Genomic DNA, 25,996 nt, shown 5'->3' with positions numbered 1-25,996 from the left:
CGATCCCTGATGTAATCCCACCTCCGTCACTCCCACCGCAGACCTCGCTACTGTCACATTTCCCTCATACATATCCTGTACAACTCTTACGTACTTCTCTGCCACTCCCGACTTCCTCATACAATTACCACAGCTCCTCTCTCCTCACCCTGTCATTTGCTTTCTCCAGGTCCACAAAGACACAATGCAACTCCTTCTGGCCTTCTCTAAACTTCTCCATCAACACCCTCAGAGCAAACATCGCATCTGTGGTGCTTTTTCTTGGCATGAAACCACACTGCTGCTCACTAATCATCACCTCACTTCTTAACCGAGCTTCCACTAATTATCCATTTAAAATGAAATGTACAACTCAATAAAGTGTGTAGAAAGTGAAGAATTTTGAATTCTTTGTCTTATACATCAGGGTTTCTGTCCTTCAGCACTACATACTGTAACTGCATGGCCTGAATGGCCATTGGAGATCTCTTTACATCTCTAGTTACCCCCTTCGGGCGTATGTGTGTACTAACACGTTATAAAGATTTAATTTAAAACTTCTTTATGAGTGACCTTGGAACTTCACTGGATCTTTCTTCCAAAAGTACTCCCTCGTTGAAGTAAAATGGAAATGAGCTTTTACATTAGACATGAAATTATGCCAATAAACTAATTTACCAAAGCTGAACTCGATCTCATGTGACTCATCTACATGGAGCAGGTACAAACACTCCATTTGCGGTGCTACCAGAGCCGAGCACATTAAAAAGTAATTGATTTCAAGGGTATTGTGTGGCTTGCTGAAATCAATAGCCCTCAATCGGCTTCCAAAAAAGAACCTCTTATTCCCTCCTGCCTCAAACTCTTTAAACTTCTGCTCCATCAAGTCATAAAAATAAAGTTAGCAGTGACCAGAAGTTGAACTGCCATCTCATTAAAGATGAAATTTCTTCCCAGAGACTGCATTCTCTCCATAATGTCAGCCAGTCGTGGTAATCCTAGCGCAGGGTCTCCCCAATATATGTACCGTATAGGAGCAAGATAAATAACTCGGGCACACTCCAGAGCATTGTGGGAAAGTCTTTATTGCTTCATGTCTTCCTATAATACCAACCGGGGCCTGAAAAGTTCAAGAGCAAGGAAAAAACGTTGCTAGATTTGAAAAAGATACTACATCAGGAACAGCAAGGTCATTTTTCAAAAACATTTTTATTTCAACCAACCTCTGTTACACAAGCAGTGTTCTCAAATACAAATACACACATTCTTTAACATTATAACTTGAGCAAATAGGCTTCTCACTTTATACTTGAGCACAACAATTATAAGTAACACAGTCCAGAGGGTCAGCAAACCGTAGTATCCAGAATTTGAACTTCTGACAGTGAATATTCAAATTGTCAAGCTGATGCGTTTCGGGACACAGACAAACTGGAAAATAAAATGAAATAATTTTCACATCTCAAGACACTTCATAAATAAATACTCAGAAAGGGGGTATTCACATGTTGGGAGCTTTTTGCTCAAGTTTAAAATTATAATGTTAAAAAATGTTTGTATTTATAGTTGAGAAATGATTCAAACAATGCAGCAAAAAGGATTGAGGGCATCCACCCGTATACTTCAAAATAGGCTGTGTGGCACCCGGACGGGGCTCAGAGAGTGGCCGTCCTCTGCGGAGGCAGAGGGAAGCTCCAAAGCCGGTGAGGGAGACGACGGTGCGAGCGGACCCATCAGACACCAGCAGAGGGGCAGGGAGCCTGCGGAGAAGGCGCCGAACAGGCAAGTCGCGGGGTGCCGTTAAGGGGGGAGAGCGCTGCCAGTGCGCGGCACAGAGGGACGTCAGGTGGTGGCATCCAGGCAGCGCTTCTGCCCCTCTTTCTGTTTTGGTTACAGGGCCGGACCCCGGATGCGCAGTAGGGCCTGCTTCATGGAGGACCTGCCCTCCCAGGACGGACTGCCGTGCTGGAGGACTCTTCGCTGGCGATGGGCCAGCCCCACAACCGAAGGAGGCTACGAAGGCGCAAGCGGCGCAGCACAAAGGGGCGCGAAGACCTCGGAGGGGGTGCCGAAAACACGAGTTCCAGGGTGCCGGATTGGACCCTGGAAAAATAGTAGGACCCACTTCGGGGTTGAACTGCCCTCACGGGTTGTGTCACTCAGACCGACGTGTCTTCGCTGGCGCCCCGCCCGACTGGGGCGCACAGGAGGACAGGAGAAGGGCTCATTCTTCCTCCAGAACGTAAGGGGGCGTCCGCCCTGGTTGTATTGGGGGCCACGGGTACAGAGCTTGGAAGCTCTACACCGCCAAGTGTGTGCCCTGATGCCTTGGGGACCCTGGACCCCAGCGCTTCCGCCACACCCGGAAGTGATGGGGGGAAGAGAAGAAGGGACACCCGGAGTACTTCCGGGTACACAGCCGACACTTCCGCCACACTGGGGAGCGCCGGTGGAAGATTGCCGGGGAGCACCTGGAGCACATCCGGGAGTGTATAAAAGGGGCCACCTCCCTCCAGTCATTGACAAGAGTCGGGAGGAAGAAAGATGATGTCGGGAGGAAGGTAAGGAGGCGGCCTGAAGAGAGAGAAGGCATTGTGTTGTGGCCAGGACTTTGGGGTCTTTGGGGTTTGTGAGCACAATATGGACTTTGTAAATATTGTAAATAAACGTGTGTTGGGTGACATGAGCGTGTCTGCCTGTCTGTGTCCGAGCCAGTCTCCACAGCTGTCAAAAAGCAAAGGTTGGTTCAAAAGGTCTTAACAGACATTAGTCCAAAACATAACTGCTCCCAGCAGCTCCCCCTAGTGACACCCGGGAACATGGCCTTCCTTTCTCAGGGCTTCTGAGCTGGGTAAAGAACCATTCACTCCCATTGCCAGGGTGCCAGTGAACCCATGTCTATGACAATGAATCCACTTGACTTGAGCATTCCTAGTTTTTGTCCTCTTTCTCTGTACGTTTAGCATTCGTGTGCTCAGAGGTTGATGCGCTTGCTGCTTCGTGAGCAGCTCTTCTTTTCTCCACCTTAGCATCCCACTTCTTCTCTTCTTCTGTTGGCATCTTTTTGCGTTAAAACTGATTAAATCAGTGTTTGTGTTGCTATTACTTAGTACGTTTTCCTTAATTTTTCATTTAAGCAGGCACTTAAGTCTTCAATCTGCCTCAATAATGATTTAAGATATGAAGAGGTAGGGGAAGTGACGGTGAAGGTGGTAGGGATGAGAACAGTGCCCGTACGCATGTGCCACATGGCCACCCTGCTGGCTGCTTCCAAAAGTTGATTCTACAATAAAATAAAAAGAGAAATAACCTTGGAAGTCAATCATCAACCTGAAAGCAGATAGTAGACGTCATGTAGTATCTGTGTACCAAATTTCAGGTCAATCGGTCAAACGGTTTGTGAGCTACAGGTGATTTGAAATCATGGACAGACAAACGAATGGCCACTGTAGCGTATTATATAAAATCAGTAATGGCGCACTGTATGATAACGTGAATTGAATACACTTGACTTGAGCATTCCTAGTCTTCATCCTCTTTCTCTGTACATTTAGCATTCGTTTGCTCAGAGGTTGATGTGCTTGCTGCTTCCTGAGCAGCCCTTCTTTACTCCATCCTAGCGGCCCGCTTCTTCTCTTCTTTTGTTGGCATCTTTTCGCGTTAAAACTGATTAAGTTAGTTTTTGTGTTGCAATTACTTAGTACGTTTTCTTTAATTTTTCACTTAATCTGGCACTTAAGTCTTCAATCTGCCTCAAGAATGATTAACAAAGGTGGTAGGGAATGAGAACGGTGCCCATACGCATGCGCCACACGGCTGCCCTGCTGTGCGCTGCCGAGAGTTGATTGTACAATAAAATAAAAATAAAACGAGTAATAAAATCATCACCCCAAAAGTGGATAGTAGACGTCACTTAGTACTGTATACATGTACCAAATTTCAAGTCAATAGGTGAAACGGTTTGCGAGCTACAGGTGATTTAAAATCCTGGACAGACAAACAAACAGCCACGGTAGTGTATTATAGAAGAAGATATTTATGCGTGTATGTGTATATGTGTGTATATATATATATATATATATATATATATATATATATATATATATATATATATATATATATATATATAAATACAAGGTCTGTCTTCAAAGTATCCAGGCATGTAATATGAAAAATAGAAAGATATCAGATACAAGAAAGATTGTGCAGAGGAGAATGGCATCTCGGTCCCCTTCAAAACAGGCACCTTGGTACTCCACACAGTTCTCCCAGGGTCTCTTCCACTGTTCGAAACACTCTGCATAATCCTTTGTTAGAATCACTACCAGCTGCTTCGTCGTATTTTCCTTGAATCTCATCAACAGTCTGAAATCTCTTCCCTTTCATAGGTGATTTTAATTTTAGGAAAAGCCAGAAGTCCAAAACATGGATCACTTTCAACAGATTCTTGTCCATCTTTGAAGTGTTTGTGCCACACTTTTTTATTTGCACTGCACTCATTGCCTTGTCCCCAAAAGCCTTCTGAATCATCTGAATAGTTTCTGCAGATGAATATTCAAGCTTAACACAAAATTTGAAACAGATTCGTTACTCTACTCGCTCAGTCATTTTGAATGAGATGGCCGCACAGTGCACATGCTCACTCGACGGCGTCTAGCTACCCCCACCCTAAGTCGTCATTGTTCACACATGTGCACTCCAGTCCACTCTCCTTGGCAGCCAGGTGACATTCAATGTAGTGCCTATCGTTCTCCTTATATTAAACTTTATACTGTATGTATATGTATATATAATATAATATGTGTATGTATGTGTGTATATATGTATATATATATATATATGGAAGAGAAGGTCTGTGATACGGTTTGCATATTTGCAGCTGGAGATCCACGAAGGGAGAAAAAAGAATCACGTATCATAAAATAGTTTTTTTTTTTTTTATTCCTGAGCTTTCAACCCCTATCAGGGGTCTTCATCAGAGGATAATGCTTAGACTTACAAGAATCAAAGGCAATATATAGCAACACATTCAGTGGGGGGGGTGGAGGTGACTAAGTCAGTATGATCAAGGGGGGGTGGGGTGGTTGTATAGTTTATTTATTGTGTACATGTTCTTCTTAAGTTGGCATATGCTGGATTGATGTCCAAGTGTCTGTTGATGGAGTTTTCATCTGATAGCCAAGACTTGGCCAACTCTCTGGCACTTTTAGTGCTGGCCTTAAATTTTACTTTTACATTGTCCCAGTTGAATGTGTGTCCTGTCGATTTAGTATGTGCATAGATCAAAGATAGTGCGTCCTTTCTTCTGACGGCGTTGCGATGTTCCTGTACACGTGTTGAGATTCTTTTTGATGTTTGTCCTATGTATACCGCGGTATATATTCAGCGGTATACATAGGACAAACGTCAAAAAGAATCTCAACACGTGTACAGGAACATCGCAACGCCGTCAGAAGAAAGGACGCACTATCCTTGATCTATGCACATACTAAATCGACAGGACACACATTCAACTGGGACAATGTAAAAGTAAAATTTAAGGCCAGCACTAAAAGTGCCAGAGAGTTGGCCGAGTCTTGGCTATCAGATGAAAACGCCATCAACAGACACTTGGACATAAATCCAGCATATGCCAACTTAAGAAGAACATGTACACAATAAATAAACTATACAACCCCCCCCCCCCCCCCCCTTGATCATACTGACTTAGTCACCTCCACCCACCCCCCACTGAATGTGTTGCTATATATTGCCTTTGATTCTTGTAAGTCTAAGCATTATCCTCTGATGAAGACCCCTGATAGGGGTTGAAAGCTCAGGAATAAAAAAAAAAAAACTATTTTATGATATGTGATTCTTTTTTCTCCCTTCGTGTATCTCCAGCTGCAAATATATATATATATATATATATATATATATATATATATATATATATATATATATATATATATATATATATATAAAATATATATCCATCCATCCATCCATTTTCCAACCCGCTGAATCCAAACACAGGGTCACAGGGGTCTGCTGGAGCCAATCCCAGCCAACACAGGGCACAAGGCAGGAACCAATCCTGGGCAGGGTGCCAACCCGCCGCAGTATAATATATATATATATATATATATATATATATATATATATATATATACTAGTCATTTAGCCCGTTACAATAACGGGCGCTAGAACAGTAGTGCATAAACATTAGTAGGAACAGTCTATATTAAATGGCAAGGGACTTTGACCTCATTCTTTTTGTTGGTCGTATTTTTCTTTGTCTTTCTGCCTTTCTTTTGTTGATGTTTACTTGCTGAGCTGACCGTTCTTTGTGGGCTGCCACCATGTATTGTGTGTCTTTAATTTTCTGTGACAGTAATACTGTCTTGTACGTCCGTAATATGCCTTTAATCTCCTCTGACAGTAATGCTGGCTTGTATGTGGCTGTAATATGTGTCACTGTATTGTGTACCTTTAATTTCCTCTCGCAGTAATACTGGTTTGTATTTCCATAAAATGCCTGTAACTTTCTCTGACAGTAATATCACGCATCGCACCGTGCCTTGCGCATGCACACTTCACTAGAAGACTGATTGTATGGGTGGTTACCTACCAGGTGATGAGCCCAGAGTTAGGGCGAAACACGTGTCGCGTACTCTTTGCATTATTTGACAGTAAACTATTTCAACCATATATATATATATATATATATATATATATATATATATATATATGGTTGAAATAGTTTATATATATATTAATATATATATATACAGTATGTATGTATGTGTGTGTGCATATATATAATATATATATATTACAATGTATGAATAATGTGTGTGTGTATGTACTGTATATTTAAAATTCTTTCTCATCCAGGACTTTCCATATCTGTTCAATCTTCATTGCATGTCTTTTGCATAATAAAAGCTATTACTATTTATAGCCATTACTATTTTTAGCTAATCTTATTTTATTTCTATTGGATTAGCCAGTCTTCTGATTAATGTCCCATGAAAGCGATGTTTCAAAAGTGCCTTTTTTCAGATTAGTTTTTTATCAGAATTTTTCTACTTTACATTTAAAGCTTGGAAATGGGAAGTGGAGGAATGCCAGTGTGACACTGGGAGCCAATTAACCCTTTAGGCAATTGACCCAAATCCTGGTATAAAGCTGAATCAAATGCAGAGAAAGCACACAGACTCCACCAAGAAAGCATTCACGCAGGTACGAACTCTGAAGTTGAAGAGCTAGTAGATATATAAATGAACTTGCTGTGATACTTGGCTTTGCCTGGGAAGTTTTCTAAGGTGGTGGACCTCATTTATACTGCTGTTTTATCGTGTAAGGTCCTATGATGACCCTATTTTCCCCTTTTATATTCTTTATTGTGTAGACCTTAGTAAATTCTCTAAAATCCCACACACTTACCACTCTGTGATCAGTTACTTTAGCACTTCCTCTCCCCTCCCCTTCTACATCTCTAACCTTAGGCAATTAGACAGAGTAAATAAACAGGCAGAAGTAAAGTTGCACAATTAATTGTGCATTATTAATAAAAATGCCCAAATATATTAATAAAATATATGCTGAGTGTTAGAATCCCTCTGGCATAGCTCTGATTTGGATACCTGCAGGGCTGGTTGGAAATTGTGGTTCTGGGGCATAACCTTGTTGGGGCTTTTGACAGGAGCTCTGGGGCTGTAATGAGAGCTGTGAGGGTGAGGGTTTCTTGTGGTCCAGAAGTGCTTCCAGGCAACAGCACAGACATGACAGAAGTATAGAAGGAGCCCTCTAACTGATCCTAATGAGTCAGTTGGTAGTGGAAAAGAGCAAAGAACCCAGGGTTAGTGGTCTGTTGTGTCTCGGGTTTGGGCTGTGAGATGTCCCCTACACCCCTGACAGGCCACAATAGGTATGTAGATAGACAAGTGGTCATGAAAGGCAATTTAAATTAGATATATAGTACTTTACATATCTGTCTAACAGATAGATGAATAGATAAGTCAAAATTTATTATCTTTATAAAGTCTGTGTCTCCTGTGATTTATTGTGAGACTCTAAAGTGAAATTAAAACATTTCAGAATTCCGTAAAGATCACCGGGACCAGCATGCTCTAGCAGTGACTTAAAAAATTAAAAAGCATTCATCTTTTTGTTAATTAATATGTAAAGTCTTGTATGGAGGATTCTTACCAGTAATTATGCTGTGCAGATGAAGAATTCTTCTCATTTATTAACTGATCTCTGCTCAACTAAGGTTAATCAGGACAGAAATGAAAATGAATTGATAAATGGATGAACGGGTTGATTTTTGTTAAAAGCAACATGATGTACTTTTTATTCTTTGTGAAATGATTTCAATAAGAGTTACAGCTATTTTTATCATTATTATCATCACCTTTATTATTATTAATTTAGCAGTTCTCAATATTTTAAAAAGCAAACCATTTTAGTATTCAGGAAAAAATTGGCCTACGCTAAGATTTGTCGACATGGGGTGTTCACCGGCTCTCGATTACGGGTTTATGGCATGCATTGCAATCAAGAATGAAATAAAGTATTATCTTTAAGGTAACAATTTAAAAAATTTTTACTTATACTACGCCAGGTGCAAATCATACATGCAGCACTCAGTTTTTTTAAATGACCCTGTTTATATGTTCAAGACTAGTATTGTAATAAGAAATAGACTTGCAGTCGAACCCCAAAGCAGGCTGTACAGCTGACATGTTGGGTATCTTTTGTGTCTTGTGTGTTTTTTTTGTCTCCATCTATAGCAACCATCTTTTATAGGTACACAGGGAAATTCATAATCCCTGGCTGTGTTACGGTCTGGTATGGCACCAGCTCAGTCCAGGGTGGCAGGTCACTATAGAGGTCTCATATCTCAGTCGGAGTTTCTCCTCTGGCCCGGATTCAAGCTTATGTTTAATGCGTCTTTTTCTCATTTTTTATTTGTTAATTTATCTATTCAATGTTCCTTCATTATTGTTGGTTTTGTCGGTGTTTGTGTTAAATATACCACGTGTTTTAGGTGGTGGTTCCCCAACAGGCAATACAATACAGTAGAATGCTATTTATTTTTGTAAAGCCCCAAATCACACAAGAAGTGCAGCAATGGGCTTGAACAGGCCTTGCCTTTTGACATAAAGCCTTGACTCTCTAAGAAGACAAGGAAAAAATAACCCTAGTAGGGAAAAAATTGAAGAAACCTTGGGAAAGGCACTTGAAAGAGAGATCCCTTTCCAGGTAGGTTGGGCATGCAGTGGGTTTAAAAAAAAAAAAAAAGGGGTTCAATACAATACAATACAATACACGGAACAAAACACAAGTAATCCTCAATACAATACAATAGTGCAATAGAAATATTACAAGTACAGAGCAGAATTCAACAATAGATGATATCACACAATACGTTTTGGATTTGTTCAGAGTCCTGGAGACCTTCAAGCTGCCTCCCCCTATTGGCCATTTCACAGCTGGGCCAGCCAATCTGATGAAAGGACCCTCTACCCAATGATTCCTGCGATCCTCCATCAGAGGTGACTTTACCTTAGGCAAGCAAAACAACTTGGCAGATGGGAAGTGGTACTAAGTGCCACATTTGAGTACCGAGAAGAAGAACAGAATAGGTGAGGGTTAGTAACAAATTCTAACTATCATGTTACTTATGTTTTAGTGCTAATGACCAACAACAGAGATGCAGTCTGCACAGTTAATCAGCAGCTCTAGTCAAGGTGTGCTAAAACTGAAGTGCTGAGTCTTCAGCCGGGATTTGAAAGCTGAGACCGAAGGGGGATCTCTAGTACCGAGAAGACTTCCGGGTGTGGTGAATACGTTGCCCATTGGGGCTCAGGAGTCCCAGCTGCACCACCCCCTGGCGGTGCCTGTGGGACCCAACAGGGCTGCACACAACTCCAATTCCCCTGGAGCCCTGCGGGAAACCGAGGCACTGCTTCAACCCAGGGGGGCGGCCATCTAGCGTCCAGAGCGAAGGGGCGTCCCGGCTGGGCATGGACTCCGGTCGTCTGCCACAATATATAATAATATATATATATAATATAATGTGATAAAACAAAAGCACAGAGACACAGATTAAGTGTTGGGGAACCTCCCCGTATACTGGCTGTAGGTTCCACTTCAGTCAAACGGTCAAAATAAATCACACATTCGACAAAATAACAATCCGAGAAGTACAATTAACGGGGAGGGAAAAATGACATCAATAGCGGGTGTCGATAAAATGCAGTGGCCGGAGATGAAGTCAGAAGCAGAGGGATGGAACTGAGGTCATCGGGAGGAGACCGGAAATGAAGAAATTCTGTGGAGCCAGAAGAGAAGTCTTCTATATAGTCGGGATGTAGGTGGATACTTGGATTGTTACGTCTGGTAGGAGTATTTTATTCAGGTGTTTTTCAGTAAATGAAAGGAGAGAAAAGCATTAGTGCCTCATTCCAGTTCCCCTTCTTTTGTTCTTTCACGTACCATCGAGCCTCTTGACTGTTCCCAATTTGCACGTGTGTGACAATATATGTATATGTAATGTGTATATATTATAACAGACAGCTGTCATTCTTACCCGGCTGGAACACCTCTGTAACGGAAGGACTGGGTGAAGGAGTTTGCACAGGGCAATACCTCCCCCGGGATGACAGAGGGCAGTCCTCCTACGGGTTTCAAGCAGGGCAGCCGCCACACCCGGAAGTGCAGCCGGAAGGAGATTGTGGAACACCTGGAGCAATCCCAGGAGCAGAATGAAAGGGGCTGCCTCACTCCATTCAGAGTCGAGAGGTGGGTGACGAAACCTGCAGGAGAAGGAGGGGAGGTGGATGAGAGATAGAACAGAGAGACAAGAAGAAGAACAAGAAAGACACTGTGTATTGGAGTGTATTGTATCGTACTGTACTGTATAAGGTGGGAAACAAGCTTAAAAAAGGTGCGTTGCGTACTGGACTTGGGCTTAGTGCCCCTGGTGTCCACAATATATATATATATATATATATTGTGAAGCGTGTATAGCCCCCTTAACCCCGACACAGACAGGCTGGACATAAATTTGCCACACAGCACACAATTTAGTTACACGTGGGGGCGCTTTCTTCACTCCCCGCAGCACAGCACAGTACCAAATGGCACACAATGCTCAGTCCCTTCCTTCCCTTCTCTTCTGTTCTCTTCTTGTCCGCCTCCACTCCTCCTGGCAAGCTTTGTCCTCCACCTCCTGACTCTAGCCCTTGAATGGAGTGAGGCGACTCCTTTTAATCTTCTCCTGGCAGGGCTCTGCAGCTCCTCCTGGTGGCCCTCATGGAATCCAACAGGGCTGTACCAAAACTCCAAGTCCTGGCATGCCCTGCGGGATATCCGTGGTGCCATAGCCGCCCAGGACGGCTGCCCTCTGGTGTCACAGGGAAGTAGTGCCTTGGAGACGCTCTCTCCCCCGGTCCTTCCATCCCACTGGCATCCTAATGGCCGAGGGTGCCCGTCACAAAAGCCACAAATAGCCATAGCAAGGTTTGGGGCAGCCACCCGTATATTTGGTTTCTTGGCTGCAAATTGTTGTTTAAATGATAGCACTGCTGTGCACAAAACCGTGTCCAAAACAGAACTGAGGGAATAGGGAAAAGGTGCAGGCTTTTAAAGGGGAAGACAGAAAGTGAGGTCAAAGGGGTCGGGCTCATGAAGGTCTTCAGCCATAGGTGACATAACAGGGGCCAGAGCCGGCAAGGTCTCCTTCCATAGGCTCGGTCCTGGAAGTGACGTCAAGAGGGCCAGGTGGAATCTCCTGTGAATGGTCTGCAGGAAAGGGAGAAAAAGAGTCCGTGCACTCTGTCACATCCCGGTATGACACGGAACTGCCCTTACTCAAGCCCTTTAGCTGCCTGCCATGCACACGTGTGTGACAATACATCTATATCTCCTATTTTGCTTTGTTTTGCCAGCTGGGCAAGAGGGTCATCAAATTTCTGTATACTAAAAATACAAAACAAAACATTGTCGAAAAAAATTCACCGATCTTCAGAAACTAGCTGATGTCATTCATTGCCTACACAAACAGGATGAGCAGCATCCCCCCCCCCCTTCAGCGACTCTTCCTCCCCCATCACTAATTAGGACACTCGCCCAGCACTAATGGTTTTCTGTTATCTGCCAATATATATTTTTTTTCTTTTGTTTGTTTCTTCTTCTTCCAACCAAATATCCACTCTTGCTTGGAAAGGCTTTATTTTTTCTGGCCTTTATTTGTAAATGTTAATCTTTATGAATGTTTTCTGAATGAGCTCTTTACAAACTCCTAGTGGGATTTGGCTGCCAAAATCCCTGACAGCAGTAAAAAGCCCACTGCAGATGAGCATTTATCTAAAATGTCATTACGCTTTTTTTTTCCCTCTTTTTTTTTTGTATGAAATATTTAAAATCCTTGAAGGGTGCAGCATTAAAGTACAGTTTTATGAATGTTGAGTATGTTGGTGGTTGCTGCTGACCCCTTGTTCACGAGTGAGGGGTAAAGGGGATGGTGAGATCGACAGATGGATTGAGGCGGTGAGCGGAGTTATGCTGACGCTATATACCGATCTCTAGTGGGGATGAAGAAGGAGTTAAGTCAGAAGATGAAGCTCCCTACTAGGGAATCCATTCCCAGACGTTTTCCATTCCCACATTCCCGGGAATTAAACTGTTGGAATTCCCGGCTGAACGGGAATGGCCAAGCTCACATATATAGCGTGTAAAAATCCATCAAGAAATAACAGAGTTATAGTTGAAAATAATTGATGTTCTCGGAACCATCTAATGACGTCATCCGAAAATTTGTTTGTCGTCTGGAAACACGACTTGAACAGACTGACAGCAGTAGTTCGGCTACAACATCCACAACACCGGAAGAAGGTGGCGCCATTGCTGCAGCTTGCACTTCATCAGACAACAGCTTTGAGCAGCAACTTGAAATTGCAATGCGTCAGTCTGTTGCATCCGTATTATCTGTGCCAAGAAACTTGACATCACAGACTGATGACAAGAAACTGGATGCATCAGTAAAAGCTGAAATGGCGGTGTTTCAGAGCAACGGCAAGCGCGGGCGTTGTTTAGAACAAGTGTATCAGTATCTGATGACTGTGCCGCCTACTTGCTTTCTCAGCGGCTGGCGTACTCTGCACGAAGGTGCGCTCTCACCTGGACGACCGCACGCTCGACACATGTTGTGCTTTCTGCGCTCTTATTACCACAACCAACTAGATACATGTACTTAAATGACAGCATGAACTGCTTGTAGTTAAGGTTAGTCTTTTATTGGTGTCAACATATTGCAGTAGTTTTATTAAAAATAAGTGTCGCTCATTCTAAAACCGTTCACATGTGAGATGCCCGTGCACTGTGTCATTCCCGGGAGCCTGGGATTCCCAGGAATGACATGTGGAATTCCCGAATTCCTGGGAATGGATTCCCTAGTCCCTACCCTCACCTATAGTCATGACCTTTGGGTAACGACCGAAAGAATGAGATCACGGGTGCAAGCGGCTGAAATGAGCTTTCTCTATAGAGTTGCTGAGCTCTCCCTTAGAGACAGGGTGAGAAACAAAAATTTTGGTCTTAAACTAAGTTGTTCGCATGTCAGGCCGGTCATATATCAAGGGTCGACTGTATATATGTTGTGATAGTTGCCTGGACACCGCCAGTCGGAGACCACATCTTTATAAAACACGCACGTTTATTTTCCATTAAATAAACACAAATCCACTACAACACACAATGCACTCAGCAATAATCACCACAATTAAACTCTGTCTCAGTCCTTGGCCGCCTCTATCCTCCTCCAGGGAGCTTTGTCCTTCTCCCACTCCCGACTCTGGCTCACTGACTGCAAGGAGGCGGCCCCTTTTATTCCCGCCTGGATGTGCTCCAGGTGGCTGATGATGTCCATCCGGCAGCACTTCCTGGTGTGGCGGAAGTGCTGCCCTTTGAACCGGAAGCACTCCGGGCGTCCCTGGCCGATCCCTCCGCCATCTTGCCAAGTGTGGCGGAAGTAATCACATCCGGGTCTCCTGAGGCTTAAAGCGCCCCCTGGCTGTGGCCACGGTTCCCAGTAGGTCAAATCATCTTTGTCCCTTTCCCGTGGTCCTCTTTTTATCCAGGGCGGCTGCCCCCTTGTGCCCCTGAATCTATTAATGTCTCTTTCCGGTCCCTCCAGGCATCCCGGCCAGGTAATGACCGCAGTCGTCTATGACAATGTATATATATATATATATATAATATACAGAGAGAGAGAAAGAGAGGAGACCGACAGACATTAGATTTTATATATAGAAAGATTGGTGGTTTCAGGCTTATACAAAATAATAAAAATATATGTAGCCTTTTTAATTCTAAATCTTACATCTTAATGTTTAGTGAAATATTATATCTACTTGTCTCATATGCATATAATACTTTTCTAATACGTGCAAATTACCAATTTTAAGACGACAACTTTCTATAGTGTTAGTTAGGCTTTCTTGTCTACCATCTGAAAGTCATGGAGCTCCTTAGCTCTGGTCACTCTGGAAAGAAGTGACGCCTCCTTCCTGGTGGTCGTGTTCTTATAGCCCAGGGAGCAGAAGGGGCGGAGTCAGCTGCCCTAAATGGACAGTTTCTCTGTACTGTGGAGGAAGAAAAAGACAAGACAATTAGCGGGCAGCGCCCCCTCTCGGCCCGGGGTCGTATCACATACCTGGGAAGAACCTGAATGGTGATCCTCTGATGTGCGGGCGTGACAATATACAGTCCACGTGCTTTGAGGCTTTCGAGTAATGGATTATTGCAGCTGTTGCTAAGGTAGACATCTTTTCTCCTCAACCCCATTATGGGGAAATTAATAAGTTTAAAAAAATTAAATGAAAAGTCTGAGTAGAGCAGCAGTCAGTTTAAGTAATTGAATCCCGACCTTTCCCTGCCCACACCCAAACCTTATGCAGTCTGACCTGAACCTGCTATGAGTGCTTAGGGCTGATCGCTCCTCTGACCTCAGCTCAATGAGATCAAATGACATTATTATGGTGCTTATCTAGTTAGAGGTTAGTTCAACATTAAACTCTGTCTGTTGTTTTGGTTTACATATCAATTCAATTCATTTTTGTACAGCCTCTTCATCAATTACTGGCTTGGAGTGCTTGCAAGTAATTGTAACTATTCTGTACGAAGAGTAAATTATTAAACCACACAATACTTATTATGCATAATGTTAAATACACAGCAAAACCGAAGTAATCTCGATGATTAATATAAACATAGAAATTCAAAGCCCATTAAATTTAATACCATCATTTGATGATGCAAGAGAGGAAAACAAATGTTCGACTGTACAAAATTACCAAGAGAAAATAAATCTCTGGGAAGGCCACCGTCAGTGTCTGCCATACAGTTCTGGTGACCTACACAACTGGCTGTCCTCGTGTTCTTGGACATGTATGTGGTGGCACATCTGTTATAGTTCAGCCTTAAGGGTCCAGTGATTTGGATTCAAAGTTGAACTCACACACTTGTCTGTATCTGTTTGTTCTCCAAGTTTAAAGTTAGGCTTCTTGTGACCTCCCAAGTGGTGTACATTAACAATCATTGGTGTCTTAAAACTAATGATGGCGCAAAAGCTAACATGCAGTGGTACTGCAGTATGTGCGCACAAGCAACCATTTTATATAGAGCCTTTCTATAGCACACACTATCCTAAGAAGCTTGGTGAAGGCCTATTTGGAACCCTGGGCTGGTTTTTGGGGCTGACACTACAGTATCATACTTTGACGACCCCCTGTGGGATCCAGAGAATGTGCCCCTTCGTTTAAATAATGGCAGCCCTCTGTGTACATACTGCAGAAATTATGGAGTGCAAGGACCTTACCTTTCCTAAACAGCGCCCCTAAGGTGAGGACGAGCAAACAGTATTACTAGACGTTAAGAACTAGTGCCCCTCTGTGAACTTATTGTGGACTTTACAACGCACATACCCCTTAACTTTCATTAATGACCCCCCCCCCCCCCCTCCCCAATTGGTTGATCAGCTCACCTTGTAGTGCCCATTCTGAATTTTATGGTGTGGGCGTCCCATGCTTTACCTAGTAACATACCACTCAGGCTGGATGTCCATGTTGCCCATCTCTAAATCTGCCCCCTGATTTACAATTGATGTGATGGGGTATTCCTCTGGCCACATTATGACTTAGAGTTCAGCTCTTTACTGACTGTCTTCACTGCTCACATAGCGTAGATGCAGAAAGTATTCAGAACCCTTCACTTTTGGGACACTTCGTTGTGTTATAGATTTAACTTTAAATGGAAAAAATATTGCCACTTTTGCTCATCGGTCTGCACTCGATAACCCCTAATGAGAAAGTGATGACAACTTGAGCGGATCTGCCAAGTAGAATTAGAACAAGCTGCCAAAGTCCAGGGGCCTCATGTATAACGCCGTGCGTAGAACTCACACTATAACATGGCGTAAGCACAAAAGCGGGATTGTGCGTACGCACAGAAAAATCCAGATGCAGGAATCTGTGCGCACGCAAACTTTCACGTTCTTCCACTACATAAATCCCGATCAGCGTGAAAAGTAACGCACGTGCACGCGCCTTCTGTCCCGCCCCAACTCCTCCCAGAATTACGCCTCTTTGAATATGCAAATCAATATAAATAGCCTTCTGTGAAAAGACAATGGGAAAAGCACGGGGGAAAATATAAGAATTTCAGCGAATACCAAGTGGAGGCAAAGGAAAAACATACTATTTGTTGGTTTAAACAGTGGTATAATCAACAAAAGAAAGTTGATCGAGTGACAGAGTGTCGGAAAAACTCGAAAGATCAAATTCACAAAGTCGCACAGTGCCCGAAATAAAAAAGAAATCACATATCAAAGTCGGCATGAAAAGGCGACTCGTAGCCCACTGTCTGAGTGTCATATGAAAGTGTATTAGGGTACAAACAAAAAACATAGGCACACAGTGGGGAAAAAAGCACGAAATGTCAACTTTAATCTCGAAATTTCCACTTTAATCACGTAGTTTATTTTGCCATTAAAGTAGAACATCATAAAATTCATCTTAAAATCGTTTATTTTACTAGTTTCTCAAGTAGCATGTTAAATGCTTTGTTCTGTGTTTGATCTTCTATGTGCTCTATGTGTGTGAATCACTACGTGCTTCCGTTCTTTGTCTTTCTCTGACAGGACACAGAATGCATTACATTTGAGATATTACAGCTCTCTGAATAATTAAAATAGTGAGATGTATACGTGATATCATTTTCATGATGATAGGAATGAAAGCATGTTATTAAACATGGGAACACGGTGGCGCAGTGATTGTTCATATCTCACGCAAGAGGCTTGCTGCACCATGTGCGACCTTCGATGAAATAATTTATTTCAGAAGTACTGTCTCTTTCAAACATACTAACCTCCAATTCCTGTCCTTACTTTTCCCCAATCACCACACAATCAGCTCTGTAATAGACATTAAGCCATCTGTAAGCTTAGAACGCCGATTCTTCAAAACTTTTAAGGAACATTGAAATATCTTCGTAGTACATGTTTAATTATTCTATCCGTCTATCTTTCCAGTGTCTCGTCAGCACCAGCAAGAATACAACGCAAGGCAGGAGCTATCCTTGAACTAGCTATACGCTGCGGCACCGTGTCCTCACATGTTTAATTATTAACAATACAGATTATTTAAATGAAGTTAAAGTTTTATCTGTATACTATAAGCAACATATTTTGCTGCATTTCATCTTAAAAATGATATTGTCATCATACACGCTTTATAAAGTAGCGCAGGTTGTGCAATATTATAACTGTAGTGTAAGTTTACAGTAAGGTGATTGTACTAATAAGTACAAACAGTTCTACAAGGAGCACTTGATGGACTGATTGAATGCGTTTATAGTTCTTGGGATGAAACTGTTTCTGAACGCGAGGTCCGTACAGGAAAGGCTTTGACGCTTTTTGCTGTGGTTGAGGTAGTGTGTACTTGAAACTGTATACCGATAATTCTCTTTCCGATCAGCTGCTGCTGTGATTCACACTCAGATACAGTGATATAAATACTCCGAGTGGTGCAGTGAGAGTAATATGGAAAAAGATGATCCGCTGTGGCAACCCTTAATGGGAGCAGCAAAAAGAAGAACAAGATGCAGTGAGCGTAACAACGCTAAAGCAGTTCTGGTATTTGGAGTACTATGGCTATTCCCTGGACCATTATATTGCTACAGGTTAATTACAATCAGATGCATTACACTAATAAACAATATGCAGTTAATTTCAGTGTATTTATAAAGCCGCGTCAGGAATGTGGAGCTAAGAAAGAAAGGATGAGCACACAGGAACAGTAGTTTGACCATTCTGTGGACCATTATATTGTTACAGGTTAATTACAATCAGATGCATTAAATTTATGAACGATATGCGTTTAATTTCAGTGTATTTGATAAAGCCGCCGCCGTGGATGTGGATCTAAGAAAGGGTAACCACACAGGAACAGTAGCACTGCTTTGACGCTGGGTGCCGCCAGTCTGCAAAACCGAGTGGAGAAATTGTGTACGCCAGGGTATGAGTTACCGTGGAAATGTGCGTGGCTTTACGCCAAGTTTAGGTTTTATACATCGCGATTTGAGCGTGGAAATGTTCGTACGCAACATTCTGTGCGTACGCACCGTTTATACATGAGGCCCCAGGTGTGCAAAGCTTGCAGATACTTACTGAAGAAGACTCAAAGCTGTAATTGCTGTCAAAGAGGTTTCTACAAAGTACTGCATTAAGGGGCTAAATACTTCTATAAATAAAAGATTTCAGTTTTGATTTTTAATATATTTGCAACTTTCTTAAAATTTTTTTCACTTTGTCATTATGGGATAATAAGTGTAGATTAATGAGCAAAAATAGCAAATGTATCCATTTAAAATTAAATGTACAACATGAGTTCAGCTCCTCTTCTGGCAGCACTTCCGGGTGTTGCTGGGTTTACAGCAATCCTTTAAATAGTCCTTGACCCGGAAGTGCTTCTGACCTTCAGATCACGTGACTGGCTAGCACTTCAGGGTCTAATGAAGAACTGACTTTTTTCTTGTATTTGGTTTTCTGGATACACACTTTTAAGATTTTTTTTGCTTTGAATTGTTGCTATTTCATTAGTTTCACTTTTATTTCAGAACTTCTGTAAAAACAATATTTGTAATCCTGCGAGTCCCAATATGCTGAATCTTTTTAATGAGGTCAGGATAGGTTTCTCTGTTTGGAATTTCAGCACAGACAAAACGATCGACATCATCAGCAGGTAATAATTTTTTTTTACAAGGTAAAAAAGTAAGTAGAGTTCTGCATTGGACTCCTGTCTGTAAAGTCCTGCTATTTTCCTCTCACAGTTCCAAAAGTACATGGGGTTAGCAAGGTGATACCCCAGCTTTTCTCTAGGTTTTTGTACAAGGGCCAGACAGAACATTTTTGACTCCTGGGGTAAATGTAGTTTTTTAAATAAGCAGACAGATAAATATATATACATGAACAAAGTAACCAATAAATGCATGTGCGGTAAACTCCATTTTTAAAATTCTCAAGATTCTTTATTTGTCACATGCATAATTATACAGGACAACACGCAGTGAGATGCATCCTGATCTGCTTATCAAAAACTGTGCAAAGTTAGAAGAATATCAGTTAGATTAACAAAAAGATTGAAAGATAACAGTATAGTAGAACATAATAAATAAGTACAATTATGTGAATAAAGTAGAATTAAGTGTTACGGTGTAATAGTGTAGTAATTATTGTGCAAAACCAAAGTTAGACTGGTGCATAGTTAAATGAAGCAGTTTGTTTGTTTGCGCTACTGCGATCTTTACTTTTTTATACTTTCTAATTTTCCTACTTTCATAGCCTTTAACTTTCTCCACATGTGTATAGCGCCGTTTTTTGTTTTTTGAGCCTTTCTAAATTCTCTGGTTTCATAATCTCTAACCTGCTCTGTATGCGTTTAGCACCAACGTTTGTAAATGTCTTTATGAAGTTCTACTTTGTCTTTTACTTTTGTCTTTGAATTTCCCCTTGGGATTAATAAAGTATCTATCTATCTATCTATCTATCTATCTATCTATCTATCTATCTATCTATCTATCTATCTATCTATCTATCTATCTATCTATCTATCTATCTATCTATCTATCTATCTATCTATCTATCTATCTATCTACTCACCGTCATTTAATTCTGAGCCGGATTGGACATGTTTTTTTTTCAGTTCCACTTGTTCCGGGCTGATAATTACTTTCATTATTTTTTGAATTTGCACCTCGATTATGCTTTTTTGCTCTTTTTTCTGTCCAACGCATTTGAGTCTCTTTTCTCCACGCTTTTCTTTCTTCTTCGTTTAATCGTCGATGTATCATTTCTACCCTATTCATTTCTACCGTATTGACCTTATACACTTTATCTGTACTGAGAGCCCTGGAGCTGTGTGTGCTGCATGACTGCCTTTACACTACTGATTTGTTTTTTTAATATTGCTTATAAGTAGGGTGTGTCTTGCAAGACTCTCGTTCTATGTTCCTGTAAGACGCACCGTGGCAGGTCTCTTTTGTCTCGCGGATCTTTAAATTATCTTCTGAGAAGATCACGTAGACTATCAGGACAGGGGACACGATTTCTTTTTATAATAGATAGATATGTATGTACAGTATGTATAAATATTATGTGTATATATATATATATATATATATATATATATATAATATCTATATTAGCAACGGTATATAGTATATATAGTATAGTATATATATATATATATATATATATATATAGTGGCAAAGGTGCTATATAGGTGTTGACCCAACACAGATTGACAATGGAGGCACAGGTAAAAATAAACAAAAAGATTTTATTTTGTCTTCAGCCATGTGGAATGTCTTCCCCGTGTCCCACAGGCCCTACACAGTCCCAAAAACACACTCTTCTTTCTCCTCCACTCCTCCCAGGCAGTTTTGTCCTACTCCTCCTCCCGACTCTGATGCCCCTGAGTAGCGGCCGCAGTCTCCTTTTATAGCCCTCCTGGGTTGTAGCCCACACGAGCTCGTTAAGCCGTGCAGCTCCTCCAGGTGGTGGCCACGGAGCCCAACAGGTCTGAGCCCTGAAGTCCTACGCCTGTGGCCCCGATGTAACCCAGGAGGGCTGCCACCACCTGTTCCAGGGAACGTAGTGTGCATCCCATAGCTGCTCCCCCGGACCCAGTGTCAAAGGGGTGTCCCAGCCGAGCATGTACAATATGCATATATATGTGTGTGTACTTGCAACGGTACCTATCAAAGACACATAATAGAATTTCATTTAAAAATATTTGCTATCTCTTACCCTACATGCTTTTCCTGTCTATTTGCGTGTGTCTGATCCTCTCTTCACTGGCGTTCCTGTTCGTGAGTACATTCCCATAAAGCAGAAGCAGGATTTTTCTGAACAGCCTTACTCGCCTCCTGTCTGGTTTTGTAATTTCTGTCTTTGAAGGCAACTCTCTTGGCATGCCTACTAGGCCTTTACTCCTCCTCATGCGTTTCACACTGGCACTGTTACTTTTCTTCGCATCTCCAAAGCCGAACTGATCCATCAGATTGCTCAAATGGACTGGACACACAGACCATTAGTATTTTTTTTATATATATAAAATAATAGATATGTATACAGTATACTGTATGAAGGATAAGACAAGCAGTCTGTAAACAAAGTGTTGGGGTCCTGGAGGATGCCCTCATTGCAAAAAGTCATTTTAGTGCAAATACAAAAAATGTCTCCAAATACAGGTGTGGAGCTCTGGACTGAACAGCAGCTTCTGGTTCATTGTTACCTTAAATGAGAGTAGAACTAGAAATGTCAGGGCTTGAATTATGATGATGAAGCGAAATCATGTTATCCAGGGACTTCACTTCTACTCCAGGAATGGAAATGGAAACTATGTTAGTGAGGGCGTAACACTCCCCCTGTAGTGGTCCCCATCACCAGAGCCTACAAAACACGCTTATGTGTTTGACTATTCGTATGCATGTAGTAGGGGGGCTGCCACCTAGCGACCTGGGGAAGATAATGCCCTGACCACTCTCTCCCGGCGGGGAGAGACAAAATAAAAAAATTATATAACTTTTGGTGTACTTTCACCATTTTTGTGTGACATTAAACACTTGGGGGAAATTGCCCACATTGTACTCATTATGTGACATAAATCCCCACCTTTTTTGAATCAAGTGGCTTCTTTAGATATACTTTCAAGTGATTTACCAAGGCATTGTCATAAAGGTGATACTGTATCTTTCGACTTTTAATTTGTCTTTTGATTGCACTTTTGGAATAATTGTTGCGTGACTTTAAGGAGAGATCTATAAAAAAAACTCAAACTCAAACCCCTATGCACTCCCATTCCCCTTTTGTCATATTCTTGCCAGCTGGGACCAAAAGCTGCATCACCCGGCACTTGCTTGTCTCTGAGTCAGCTGGCAGGAGAGCAAACATGAGCTCGTAACCTCCTCTGTCATGATTTGTTTTCTTTGTTGGATGTCTGGTATTGTGCTGCCAAGTTATACAAGACACAAAATAATACAAAGTGAGTCAGTCTGTGTTCAAATCCAGAATAAACTCTTAAAGAACCCTTACAGTATTGACCTATAGGGCAGAAAGATGGAGGTGGCATAATGCATGCTTGGGCGTTTACTTGCTGATCTTTGACTGAGCTCTGCAATGCTCACACCGATGGACCAAGAGAAGAATAATGAGGATTAAATGTAGCTGCGAGCTGTGGTACCCAAGAGCTAGGAATTGTCACATAGCCAAAACCACCATCCATCTTTCTGTAATTTGAAAACATCTGAAGACAGCTAATGTTGGGAAAGGCCTTTAGCAAAGCAGCTTAGCTCTGTTTTTGCTGTTTCGTTTTTAAATACTATAACAATACACACACACAAACAAAGTCAAAGGGTTGGGGACCGTTCCCGTTTAATGGAGTGGATTGATGCAATGATAAGGTCTTTACAGACTTGAGTCCAGAATAGAACTGACTAATCCAAAAATGGCTGACATATATATGTCTAGCTGTCCCCGCGGGTCTGCCCACGTAGTAGTGAAACAAGGCAAACTATAAAAATCAATAAACAAAAAGTTATCACTAGTTAAACGGAGGTAAGGAACACTCACTCCTGACGTCACAATTCCCCCTCCCCTCAGCCCGCAGCCTCTGTCTCTCGGATTAGCGCAAATTTATCACTCCTGCAAGCGAACTATGATACTTAGCATGATGAGAGAAGTCACAAAATCAACCGTAATGTTCAAGCAAATTCTAGAAAAAAATCTGATCTAAATCCATTAAGTAGTTCTCTCGTATGCTAGCTAATTGGAGGTAAGGCTGGTGCGTGAGTGAGGAGTGCCCCGCCCCCTTCCCTCGCCTCTTTACGTCTCTCTTGGATTCGCGCAAATAAATCGTTACCACAATCGAACTATGATATTTAGTGCGATGAGAGAAGTCGCAAAATCAATCGGAAGGTTCAAGCAAATTCTAGAAAAAAATTCCGATCTAAATCCGTTAAGTAGTTCTCTTGTACGCTAGCTAAGCGGAGGTAATGCTGGTGCATGAGTGAAGAGTGCCCCGCCCCCTTCCCTCGCCTCTGTACGTCTCTCTTGGATTCGCGCAAATAAATCATTCCCGCAAGCGAACTATGATTCTTAGCACGATGAGAGAAGTCACAAAATCAACCGTAATGTTCAAGCAAATTCTAGAAAAAAATCTGATCTAAATCCATTAAGTAGTTCTCTCATATGCTAGCTAAGCGAAGGTAAGGCTGGTGCCTGAGTGAGGAGGGCCCCGCCACCCCTCCCCTCGGCCCGCAGCCTCTCTCTCGGATTTGTGCAAATAAATCATTACTGCAATCGAACTATGATTCTTAGCACGATGAGAGAAGTCACAAAATCAACCGTAATGTTCAAGCAAATTCTAGAAAAAAATCTGATCTAAATCCATTAAGTAGTTCTCTCGTATGTTAGCTAAGCGAAGGTAAGGCTGGTAAGTGAGTGAGGAATGCCCCGCCACCCCTCCCTTCGCCTCTTCACGTCTGTCTTAGATTCTCGCAAATAAATCGTTACCGCAAGTGAACTATGATTCTTAGCACGATGAGAGAAGTCTGAAAATCCACCGAAATGTTCAAGCAAATTATAGAAAAAATGGCCAAGCCCAAGTAACTTTCAGTCATTAATAACACGGAGATTAAAAAAATGTTGTTGCACATGTGCAACTGGGAGATAGTTTACAGGCTCAAATAATTATATGTTCCCACCAGACCAGGGGTTGGCACAGTACCATAACTCTTTCTCTTCTTTTACCCGAAGAACAATAATCACTTCTGGCTAAAGAACACTTTATGATGTCACTTCCAGTTTCACCCCTCAATGTCCCACCTCCAGATGATCCCAATCCCAGAAGGCCACTTTCTTGCTACATCACTTCCTGTTGTTTCATCTCTTTCTCTGTATATAAAATCCAGCGTCTGTCAGTCTGTCAGCTTTTCACGAGAGAACTATTTAACGCATTTAGCTCAGGTTTTTTTCTATCATTTTCTTGAACATTCCGGTTGATTTTGCAACTTCTTTCATTGCGCTAAGTATCATAGTTCGCTTGCAGTAACGATTTATTTGCGCGAATCTGACAGAGACATAGCGGACCGAGTAGGGGGGAGTGCCCTCCTCACTCACATGCCAGTCTCGGGGCATATCTTACCTCCGCTTAGCTAGCGAATGAGAGAACTGCTTAATGGATATAGCTCTGGTTTTTTTCTATAATTTTCTTGAACATTCCGGTTGATTTAACGACTTCTCTCATTGCGCTAAGTATCATAGTTCGCTTGCAGTACTGATTTATTTGCGCGAATCTGAGAGAGACATAGCGGACCGAGGGGGCGGGTCACTCCTCACTCACGTGCCAGTCTCGGAGCGTATCTTACCTCCGATTAGCTAGCGAATGAGAGAACTTCTTAGTGAATTTAGATCAGGTTTTTTTCTAGAATTTGCTTGAACATTCCAGTTGATTTTGCAACTTCTCTCATTGTGCTAAGAATCATAGTTTGCTTGCAGGAGCGATATATTCACGCTAATTCGTGACAAAGGCTACAGGCCGAGGGAAGGGGGAAGCGTGACATCAGGAGTGGGGAGCCGGGCAGGGCCCTCCTCACTGTCCTGTTTCACTACTATGTGGGCGGTGCCACGGGGGGTGTCTAGTACGTAGATTTGCAATAGGCAGGGATTGTTCCTACCTTCAAATGATGGTTGAAATAACAGGATAAACTATCTTCAGGGAACCAGTCTGCTTGAAGGCTAGGTCGAAAATGATGAGGACTTCCTGTATCAGGCGGCTTCATATGGCAGAGCGGAAGTAGAAGGGCTGGTAAGAATGACGTCCCCAGTGGAAGTGACATCAGTGGAGAGTCCCCCTCCATTTTCAGATTAATTGAAATCGGGTCAGTGGCAGCGTCACATTCAAATCCTTCCCCGTAATATTTGATAGAGCTGTCACCGAAATAAGCACATCTCCTAATCTCGCATGCTTGACCTCACGCAGAGAACCAAAGATACACAGCATAAGCTATTAAGTAGTGTGATAGACAGTCGAATCCTTCTGACCTCCAAAACTCATCCTGGTGTCATTTTTGGATAAATTAGGTGAACGGGACTGAACAACTTGTTGGCCTGAATGGCCTGTCCTAATCAAAATTGTTCTAATAGTGTAAAACAAACCACTGCAATGAAAGTTCCTGAGCAATGTGAGCCCCATGTGACAGGGTGGTACAGGAGAGACCCCAAAGCAGAATCTCTGCTTCTCTGGAGTGCGAGGACTGCAGCTGAGATAATTTGGGCAGGTAGTTGAGATGAGGACCTCCTACATGTAAACAGACTTGAGGGTACTCTGGGTTTACTTCTATCTCACAGCTGGCATAGGAGAACCTGGGAGGAGCTGGAAGAATGTGGTTGGCGACAGGTTAGCTT

General features: G+C 42.2%; 1 protein-coding gene across 2 annotated transcripts in view; it reads left to right on the top strand.

Moving 5' to 3' along the window:
* The window catches only part of LOC114656373 (inactive dipeptidyl peptidase 10-like), a 992,193-nt gene that overhangs the window by 700,656 nt on the left and 265,541 nt on the right, over positions 1-25,996 (top strand). The gene's annotated exons all lie outside the window — the stretch shown is intronic.

Source organism: Erpetoichthys calabaricus, chromosome 8 (assembly GCF_900747795.2).
Source record: "Erpetoichthys calabaricus chromosome 8, fErpCal1.3, whole genome shotgun sequence".
In the NCBI taxonomy this organism is placed as follows: Eukaryota; Metazoa; Chordata; class Cladistia; order Polypteriformes; family Polypteridae; genus Erpetoichthys; species Erpetoichthys calabaricus.
Note: the sequence above shows the minus strand (reverse complement) of the source record. Positions and strands in the feature narration are given on the sequence as shown.